Here is a 10946-nt window from a genome sequence, read left to right as displayed (position 1 = left end):
TGGAGTGTTTCCGGAATCCATTACTCCAGACTCGTGGGACCTAAGGCTTCTTAAGTGAGAAGGAAACGGCATTAGATCCCGACTTCCCACAAATAATGGAGGGAGCGAGAAGATGACACAGCGCCTGATATATATTCTCACACCGTACACTGTACAGGGAGATCCAGAGCCTGCGGCACATGGAGACCCTATGGTTCCATATATGACGCTACAGGCTGCTGTATGGTGTCTGTATGATGGCCAGTAGGGGCAGTACTTATCTTATACTTTAGGCATCACATAAGAATTGCAAGGGAAGCCTAAAGGAGTCTGGGTAGCTGCCAACCACAAGCCGGGGGCGGCCAGGGATGACTACCTCATTGATAGTTATTATGGATCCCCAGTCCTGGAGGGAGAGAGGAAGTGATGTAGGTGACTATATGGAGGGAGGAGGACAATAGGTTGTCTGGAATGTAATAACTGATGACCTATCCTTACAGCCCCGGAGTGGCCCACCAGAGAATCGGAGAATCCTCCGGTGGGCCCCCAACACTAGCTGGTCATGTGACTGCCGGGTCACAGTCCATTTAGTCATCCCTAGTATGGGTCATCAATACATTATAAAACCAGTGGGGGTGTCCACTACCTGATACCCCTACCCATCAGCATCTGTGTTCACATGTGCACCACTGCTTCTACTCTAGGCCAGGTTACAGCTCAGTACTGTCCATCCAAAAGGGATGGAGCTACAGTACAAAACACAGCCCCTATAACATTTATGGTGCTCTGCCTGGAGAAAGCCACGAGTCAGATCCAATTCCAACCAAAACAATGGAGGATATTTATGAAATTACATCTTACATCTGTGGGCCCCTGGGCGCAAACTGGTGGGGGCCCTTTCAACAATGTTTTTGGAAGTATAAAGCCAACCCCTTTAGTATGAAGCCTGCCAGCCGCCGTAGCATATAGCCTGCCATCCCCCTGTAGAATACAGCCAGCCCCCTGTAGTATATAGCCAGCATGCCCCCTGTAGTATATAGCCTGCCTGCCCCCTGTAGTATATAGCCAGCCTGCCCCCTGTAGTATATAGCCTGCCAGCCCCCTGTAGTATATAGCCAGCCTGCCCCCTGTAGTATATAGCCAGCCAGCCCCCTGTAGTATATAGCCAGCCTGCCCCCTGTAGTATACAGCCAGCCAGCCCCCTGTAGTATATAGCCAGCCTGTCCCCTGTAGTGTACAGCCGCCAGCCCCCTGTAGAATACAGCTGCCAGTCCCATGTAGTATACAGCTGCCAGCCCCCTGTAGTATACAGCCGCCAGCCCCCTGTAGTATACAGCCGCCAGCCCCCTGTAGTATACAGCCGCCAGCCCCCTGTAGTATACAGCCGCCAGCCCCCTGTAGTATACAGCCGCCAGTCCCCTGTAGTATACAGCCGCCAGCCCCCTGTAGTATACAGCGCCCTGTAGTATAGAGCCGCCAGTCCCCTGTAGTATACAGCCGCCAGCCCCCTGTAGTATACAGCCCCCTGTAGTATACAGCCCCCTGTAGTATACAGCCGCCAGCCCCCTGTAGTATACAGCCGCCAGTCCCCTTTATTATACAGTCGCCAGTCCCCTGTAGTATACATTTGCCAGCCCCCTGTAGTATACAGCTGCCAGTCCCCTGTAGTAAACAGCCGCCAGCCCCCTGTAGTATACAGCTGCCAGTCCCCTGTAGTATACAGCTGCCAGCCCCCTGTAGTATACAGCCGCCAGTGCCCTGTAATATACAGCCGCCAGCCCCCTGTAGTATACAGCCGCCAGTCCCCTGTAGTATACAGCCGCCAGCCCCCTGTAGAAAATAGCCACAAAATAATAAACTACATACTTACCTCACCTTCCCTTCCAGTAATCCCACAATGCTGCAGGCTCTTCCTCTCTTTTCGGGCAGCCGCCGGCCACTGAAGACACAGCTGCCATCGCTGGGGGAGATCGCCGATGTACTGTTTCGGTGGCAGCATGTAGTGATCGGAAGCCGACAGTGTGACACCATCACTCGCCGCCGGTGTCCCATCACAACCTGCCTTCACCGAAACAGTGCATCGGTGATCTCCCCCAGCGATGGCAGCTGTGTCTCACTGATACACCTGAGATCCTAGACCCCTATGTGCAATGCGGGCGGCCACATGCCGCTGCGCATCGCACACAAAGACAATCAGCGACTCAGTGGGAAACTGGTGGGGGCCCCTTTAAAAGTGAAAGGAGGGGGCCCCTCCTTTAATCCGGCCCTGGCACAGCTTTTCATATGCTTTTCACTGCTCATTATATCCCTTATCATGTGATGTCACACAGGTGCACAGCTCATAATATCTCTGGCCATGTGATGTCACACAGCTCGTTATATCTCTGGTCATGTGATGTCACACAGGTGCATGGCTCGTTATATCCCTGGTCATGTGATGTCACACAGGAGCACAGCTCATATCCCTGGTGATGTAATGTCACACAGGTGCATGGCTCATTATATCCCTGGTCATGTGATGTCACACAGGTGCATGGCTCATTATATCCCTGGTCATGTGATGTCACACAAGTGCACGGCTCATTATATCCCTGGTCATGTGATGTCACACAGATACACGGCTCATTATATCCCTGGTCATGTGATGTCACACAGGTGCACGGCTCATTATATCCCTGGTCATGTGATGTCACACAGATACACGGCTCATTATATCCCTGGTCATGTGATGTCACACAGATACACGGCTCATTATATCACACAGCTCTGATTACTCTCTGTGATGATAACTCCTCTGTATGACTGCAGTGTATGCTCCTGTATAGTGTGTGAGGCGCAGGGATTGGCTGGCGGTGCGGTGGTGTGACAGCAGATGTCACCACGTGCAGCAGCTCTCTCTGCTCTTATGCTAATGGCTGCCCCCCATACATCTGCCGCCCCCTCTACATGTACGTGTCTGGGGAAGCTGCTACAGCATTAGCTCACAATGGAGCCGGCAGTGACAGCCAGAGAGCTCACACCCCTAGTCCCCAGACACAGCTCCGGACCCCGGTGTCATCACATCTACAGCCTGCAGGCCCTGCCACGTACTGGCCTCTCACTGCCAGCAGGTGGCGCCATGACAAGTGAGCAATGTCAGGACACTCTAAGCTGGTGGGGTTATTCATGATAATGGGGGTCTCATCATCATAAAACTATATTTGTTCCATCTCTGGGGGACTGTGCAGGACCAGTATGATACGGTGCCCCCCAGTCCCGGTGTGTAGTGTCAGGGTCTCCTGGACATCCCCTGGAGAATAGTCACTACTAGACTCTGAATATGGATCTGTGATATTGTACCTCAGGAGTCCAGTCACTGGTTAGAGCCTGGGACCCCCAGAGGATCCTTGAAATCTCTGGTGGGCTGTCCGTTCTGTTCTTCTGTTAGTTCTGGTCACAAACGCTCAGGACAGCAGTATCAGTACATGGAGATCACTTTACTATGTACAAGAAGTGGCCAATCACCCCATGGAAAATATGGTATATCGCCCTTGTAGCTGTGCACTGGCTCCGAGAACATCGACACTGGCTCTGAGGACCCCGGCTCTAACTCTAAGGACCCCGGCACTGAGGACCCTGGCACTGGTACTGAGGACAGCAGCACTGGCTCTGAGGACCCTGGCACTGGTCCTGAGGACAGCAGCACTGGCTCTGAGGACCCTAGCACTGGTCCTGAGGACCCTGGCACTGGTACTGAGGACAGCAGCACTGGCTCTGAGGACCCTAGCACTGGTCCTGAGGACCCTGGCACTGGTCCTGAGGACAGCAGCACTGGCTCTGAGGACCCTAGCACTGGTCCTGAGGACCCTGGCACTGAGGACAGCAGCACTGGCTCTGAGGACCCTAGCACTGGTCCTGAGGACCCTGGCACTGGTCCTGAGGACAGCAGCAATGGCTCTGAGGACCCTAGCACTGGTCCTGAGGACCCTGGCACTGGTCCTGAGGACAGCGGCACTGGCTCTGAGGACAGCGGCACTGGCTCTGAGGACAGCGGCACTGGCTCTGAGGCCCCCAGCACTGGTCCTGAGGACTCTGGCACTGGTCCTGAGGACAGCAGCACTGGCTCTGAGGACCCTAGCACTGGTCCTGAGGACCCTGGCACTGGTACTGAGGACAGCAGCACTGGCTCTGAGGACCCTAGCACTGGTCCTGAGGACCCTGGCACTGGTCCTGAGGACAGCAGCACTGGTTCTGAGAACCCCAGCACTGGTCCTGAGGACAGTGGCACTGGTCCTGAGGACAGCAGCACTGGCTCTGAGGACCCTAGCACTGGTCCTGAGGACCCTGGCACTGGTACTGAGGACAGCAGCACTGGCTCTGAGGACCCTAGCACTGGTCCTGAGGACCCTGGCACTGGTCCTGAGGACAGCAGCACTGGCTCTGAGGACCCTAGCACTGGTCCTGAGGACCCTGGCACTGAGGACAGCAGCACTGGCTCTGAGGACCCTAGCACTGGTCCTGAGGACCCTGGCACTGGTCCTGAGGACAGCAGCACTGGCTCTGAGGACCCTAGCACTGGTCCTGAGGACCCTGGCACTGGTCCTGAGGACAGCGGCACTGGCTCTGAGGACAGCGGCACTGGCTCTGAGGACAGCGGCACTGGCTCTGAGGCCCCCAGCACTGGTCCTGAGGACTCTGGCACTGGTCCTGAGGACAGCAGCACTGGCTCTGAGGACCCTAGCACTGGTCCTGAGGACCCTGGCACTGGTCCTGAGGACAGCGGCACTGGCTCTGAGGACAGCGGCACTGGTTCTGAGAACCCCAGCACTGGTCCTGAGGACAGCGGCACTGGTTCTGAGAACCCCAGCACTGGTCCTGAGGACAGTGGCACTGGCTCTGAGGACCCTGGCACTGGTCCTGAGAACCACGGCACAGAAGACACAGGCACTGGTCTTGAAAACACCAACACTGGCTCTGAGGACCCTGGCACTGGTCCTGAGGATAGCGGCACTGGCTCTGAGGACCCCGGCACTGGTCCTGAGGACAGCAGCACTGGTCCTGAGGACAGCGGCACTGGTCCTGAGGACCCCAGCACTGGTCCTGAGGACAGCGGCACTGGTTCTGAGGACCCCAGCACTGGTCCTGAGGACAGTGGCACTGGCTCTGAGGACCCTGGCACTGGTCCTGAGGACCCTGGCACTGGCTCTGAGGACCCTGGCACTGGTCCTGAGAACCACGGCACAGAGGACACAGGCACTGGTCCTGAAAACGCCAACACTGGCTCTGAGGACCCTGGCACTGGTCCTGAGGATAGCGGCACTGGCTCTGAGGACAGCGGCACTGACTCTGAGGACAGCGGCACTCGTCCTGAGGACAGCGGCACTGGTCCTGAGGACCCCAGCACTGGTCCTGAGGACAGCAGCACTGTGGACCCAGGCACTGGTCCTGAGGACACCAACACTGGCTCTGAGGACCCCGACATTGTCCCTCAAGACACGGACACTGGCTCAGAGAACACCTGCAATGGCTCTGAGGACATCAACACTAGTCCTGAGAACATCAGTAATGGTTAAAGATGGAACCTAAAGTTCCAGGACATTACAGCAAAATATGTAACTGAACCAAATACCATTTTATATATTCTAAATGAGATCTTCTTAGGTGGCAAAGGGCCTTTAAATACCACAGCTCTATTTTCTGCATGACCTATAGTTCGTGTGTCCATATTTTAAGCTTTGATTGGTCTAACTTTATTACATACTATACATTTACCTGTCCTACAGGAGCAGCCAGAACAGAAAGAAGACTTGGCCTCACCTCTAGTTGAAACAATATTTCTCCCTGCTGCTTCATCTCCAGGAGGTGAATGACCCCCTCTTTACAGTGAAATATTGCTGGTACCAGTAAGCCTGGGCATTGATATATAGGAGCATGTGAGTATGAACCAGTGGGTCTGACACTACGTTATTCCCTAGTTTGTATATGGTGACCTTATGGCTGTTTATGTACGGACATTACTCAGAATAGAAGCAGTTTATGGCACATCTGGGTCTGGCGATAATATACACTATTACATACATTACAGTTCATCTTCAAGGGTCATCCCATCAATACTCCTTTCACAAGTAAACAAGCCATGGGAAAAATGATAATGGATTCATTTCTGTAAAACCTGGGAGCGTCCAAGTGCGGCTGAGCTGCCGTCTCCTGTGTACTCCGGGGAGGACATAATCCAATATCCATTATCCATAAGATGCTGAGCAATCAGGACCCCTGACAGATGCTTCTACCATGTCTGTGCTTGTCACGTGCAACATGGGCATGAAATGATAAGATATGCAAGGACTTATGTGCCTTATAGACCGTCTGGTGGGTATGAGGCCCTTGAAGAAAGCACCCAGTAAATATAGGGGGTTGGACATGGATATGGGCCTGGTAATGGAGCACAAACCAAACACCAGGTCCTTGGGCCCTGTTCACATGCCATATTATAAAGGTATTGCCCTTGCCCCTAGCTGTGGTAACCTAGACACAGTGGGGGTCATTTACTAAGGGCCCGATTTGCGTTTTCCCGACGTGTTACCCAAATATTTCCGATTTGCAACCGATTTTCTCTGAATTGTCCTGGGATTTTGGCACACGCGATCGGATTGGCATGCACGCGATGGAAATTGGGGAGCGCGGCCGAACAAAAACCTGACGCCACATTTAAAAAAAAAAAAAAGTGTTGGGGGGCTCGCGCTTACCTTCACCAGGAATAGGCCAGTGAACTTGAGTGCATTCCAGCGGGCCTCGGGGAACTTCAGCGCAGCAGCGCCACCTGGTGGACGTCGGAGGAATTACCTTAGTGAATCCCGGCCGGACCCGAATCCACCGCAGAGAACGCGCCGCTGGATCGCGAATGGACCTGGTAAGTAAATCTGCCACAGTGCCGTACCTGTCCATAGGTTATGTCTGGTATTGCAGCTAGGCTTAATTGAAATGAATACAGCTAAGCTGCAGTACTACCGACGGCCTGTGAACACAGCTGGCGCTGTTTTTGAAAAATAAGCAGCCTTTCTAATCCTGTACAATGTTTTAACTATGACTGATAATAAGTTGTAATTTGTTATCCGATATGTATTTGGCAAGTTTGTCTTCGTTACTCCACGCCTTCCATTTCTGATGCTGTCAGTGCCATGGAGTGATGCCTGCTACAGAATATCTGTCCTGCTTATCAATAGCCCATTGACTGGTGCCCCCGGGGGCGCGGCCACTCCTGTCTAGACTGCTGGGAATGGCGGCAGCCAGGATTGGCTGGCACGGTAGTAGTGACAAGGCTGCGTCCTGCCCTCACACTCACAAGATTCAGACTCCAACTCTCGTCTTGATAGCAAAAGACAAAAAAAAATCAGCAAATGTCAAATTAAATTGGTTTACAGGGCGATGAATGACCCGGAGGTCATGTGTTTCAGCTGTTCCTTTTTGTCTGTAGTCTCTCTGCTCTATGAGACTACAGGCTCTATAGGCTCTATGCTTGAGGAGAGACATGAAAACTCTGGTTTATTTGTGCATGGATCTAAGGGGAAAACACAATCAGGAGCGTAGTGTGGAGCCACAGGACGGAGTGTGGAGGTACAGGACGTAGTGTGGCGCTACAGAACGTAATGTGGAGGTACAGGATGTAGTGTGGAGCTACAGGACGTAGTGTGGCGCTACAGAACGTAATGTGGAGGTACAGGATGTAGTGTGGAGCTACAGGACGCAGTGTGGAGCTACAGGACGGAGTGTGGAGCTACAGGACGTAGTGTGGCGCTACAGAACGTAATGTGGAGGTACAGGATGTAGTGTGGAGCTACAGGACGCAGTGTGGAGCTACAGGACGGAGTGTGGAGGTACAGGATGTAGTGTGGAGCTGCAGGACATAATGTGGAGCTACAAGACGTAGTGTGGAGGTACAGGACATAATGTGGAGGTACAGGACGGAGTGTGGAGGTACAGGATGTAGTGAGGAGCTACAGGACGTAGTGAAGAGCCATAGATTGTAGTGTGGAGTTACAGGATGCAGTGTGGAGCTACAGGACGTAGTGTGGAGCTACAGGACGCAGTGTGGCGCTACAGGACGCAGTGTGGCGCTACAGGACGCAGTGTGGCGCTACAGGACGTATTGTGGAGCTACAGGAAATAGTGTGGAGCTACCTGTGGAGGTACAGTAGTCTCCACCAGAGCTCCTACAAGGTGTAAAGGTTATAGTCCCGTGACCTTTAGACACCAGCGCCTAGGTGACATCTACATACAACAACTTCCAAAAGAAAACTTGCAAAGACGTACTTGCTGCCGATCACGCTATATGCGATTGATAGCACCAACATATTCTAAGCAGATGTACAGGGATTGTCATCTCTTACATCAATCCCTTTGCCAAATGGGACATTTCATTATCTCAAACAAGCATAAACTAGGACCTACTTCTCTATGGAGGGGGCTATAATTAGGTGGGGTGGATTAGAGGACAAAGAATGATTATGAAACTTGGGGGTATTCGAAGGGAATTGGATATGAATCTCCCCATTTAGTTAATTAGGACTAAATTAGATTACATAATTTCCCCCCGCTCACCGACCTATAATCCACTGTTTCTAGTGACTACATGTTTCACCCACTGCTTAGGGCTAATACCAAAGTTGCTATCCAAGTGACCCTGACAGTTTTCACCTCATTAACCCCCACATTGGGGTCCATGCAATCATGTAGAAGCCACCTCCTGGGTCATCCCATAACAGGTGAGGGCCAACACAAGGTGGTCAGGAGACACAGGTGTAAGGCATCAGGGGGTTAGGCAAGGAGAAGTCTCAGACAGTCTGAGGTCAGGGCAGAGGTAGCCAGGGTTAAAAACAGCACAAAGTCACAGGAAACTAGTGACTGGTACCTTAAACTCTCAGGCAACTTATTATGGAATAAGTCCAGTACATCTCTTATCCATGGCCTCCTTCCTTCTACAATCAACTTGTATTATTTTGCTAATGAGCCAGAAGGTCTCTGGAGGTGTCTCCATCCTCCTGCTCCCTCAGCACTTCCCGCCTCTGTCTGGTGTAATCTCCTGCACAGTGTAACAACCCGTGAAGCTGCAGGATGGAGGGGCTCTGATATCGCCTCCCCAAAGCCCTTTTGGCTTACTAGCATACTTTTAAAAGTTGATTCCTAGCAAGGAGAGGAGACTGCATCTGTGCAGCAGCCTGCAGGTCACATGCAGTGTGCTAACTCGCGCCCCCTGCAGGGCGGGTAGAAATTAATTATACCCTTTCATCATTAAGAACATAATTTCTTCCCTACGGATTCTCATAAATCCGCCAGTATAAATTCCTCCATCTTAAGAAATTCATCTTTTGGCATCAAATTAAAGAACTTTTCACCGTGAATATTTTATAAATCTTGTCTCATTTTCTTTTGTCTTATAAAACGCGCGGCTCATGGGGAATAGAGAGCGATGAAGCTGATTAAACCTTGAGTGTAGATCGCACCCTCCCCGTCTCTTACAGAGTTTTTCTGTGAACAATGCAAAACCCAGCTTTACCATGGCAACCGAGAATATCAACCGTAACGAGCGTAGCGCAGTGGGTGATGCTAATGTCACATATACTGCAGAGCTGGGTCTCATTATCAGTGTGGGGGCCACATTATGGCTGCCCACCCATCAACTATTGAGGATAGGTCATCAATAGTTATCTGTAGAATATCCCTTTAAGAGGGCCTCACTGGAAGCCTGATGTGATGTGTGTGGTAGAGGGTGATAGTCTGGTACTGTACATTCTGTTTGACAAAAAAATTGCTTAAAGTCCGAATTCTTTTAAAATTGTTTCCATAGTCTAAAGTTGTTATAGAAACCTGTTTCCATGGTAACAGACTACAACCAAGCTCTGTGTAGTCTGATCCTGTCCGGTCTCATATTACTTTTACTCCACTACAAAATATATTTTTGGAAAAGACACAATAAAAATTGCAGCCTCGTTCCTCATTCTTGTCCTAGAGATGGGAAAGTAAAAAAAGAAATCAGTTAAAGGGAACCTGTCAGGATGTTGGGGATCACTTGCCTTTTTGTTCATGTCATTGCACATGCTCAGAACGTTTGGCTCATGCGCAGCAAGACTGCAGCCTAACCAGGTGCATGCGCAGGGGCGGACGGGACATGCTGGTGGGTTACTGGTCCCAAACCAACATATGGGTTTCCATATGTTAGGCCCTGTCCACAGAATAGGGTCTAACTTGCTAATCAGTATGTGTCTCAGTGAACCCACGGATCATATGAATTGGGGGGTCTGAGGTACCTCGGCCAGAGCCCTAGTCGCTCCCCGAGTAAAGCATGTCCGTTCTGCTCCATTCATCTCTATGGAGCTGACGGAGATTGTCAACCTCCGGTATGAGATAGGTATGAGATAGATAATACACAGGTATGAGATAGATAATACACAGGACACAGGTATGAGATAGATAATACACAGGACACAGGTATGAGATAGATAATACACAGGTATGAGATAGATAATACACAGGACACAGGTATGAGCTAGATAATACACAGGTATGAGCTAGATAATACACAGGACACAGGTATGAGATAGATAATACACAGGACACAGGTATGAGATAGATAATACACAGGACACAGGTATGAGATAGATAATACACAGGACACAGGTATGAGATAGATAATACACAGGACACAGGTATGAGATAGATAATACACAGGACACGGGTATGAGATAGATAATACACAGGACACAGGTATGAGCTAGATAATACACAGGACACAGGTATGAGCTAGATAATACACAGGACACAGGTATGAGATAGATAATACACAGGACACAGGTATGAGATAGATAATACACAGGTATGAGATAGATAATACACAGGACACAGGTATGAGCTAGATAATACACAGGACACAGGTATGAGATAGATAATACACAGGACACAGGTATGAGGTAGATAATACACAGGTATGAGAT

General features: G+C 50.9%; 1 long non-coding RNA gene across 1 annotated transcript in view; it reads right to left on the bottom strand.

Annotated features, from left to right (window-relative positions):
• Nucleotides 1-9857: 9857 nt before the first annotated feature.
• LOC140128039 (uncharacterized) overlaps nt 9858-10946 on the bottom strand; it is a 49218-nt gene continuing 48129 nt past the window's right edge. Inside the window, exon 3 of the long non-coding RNA XR_011855107.1 lies at nt 9858-9960. This is a non-coding gene — a long non-coding RNA (uncharacterized lncRNA). The remainder of the gene's footprint in view (nt 9961-10946) is intronic.

The sequence above is a fragment of the Engystomops pustulosus genome, chromosome 4 (genome assembly GCF_040894005.1).
Source record: "Engystomops pustulosus chromosome 4, aEngPut4.maternal, whole genome shotgun sequence".
NCBI classification, from domain to species: domain Eukaryota; kingdom Metazoa; phylum Chordata; class Amphibia; order Anura; family Leptodactylidae; genus Engystomops; species Engystomops pustulosus.
Note: the sequence above shows the minus strand (reverse complement) of the source record. Positions and strands in the feature narration are given on the sequence as shown.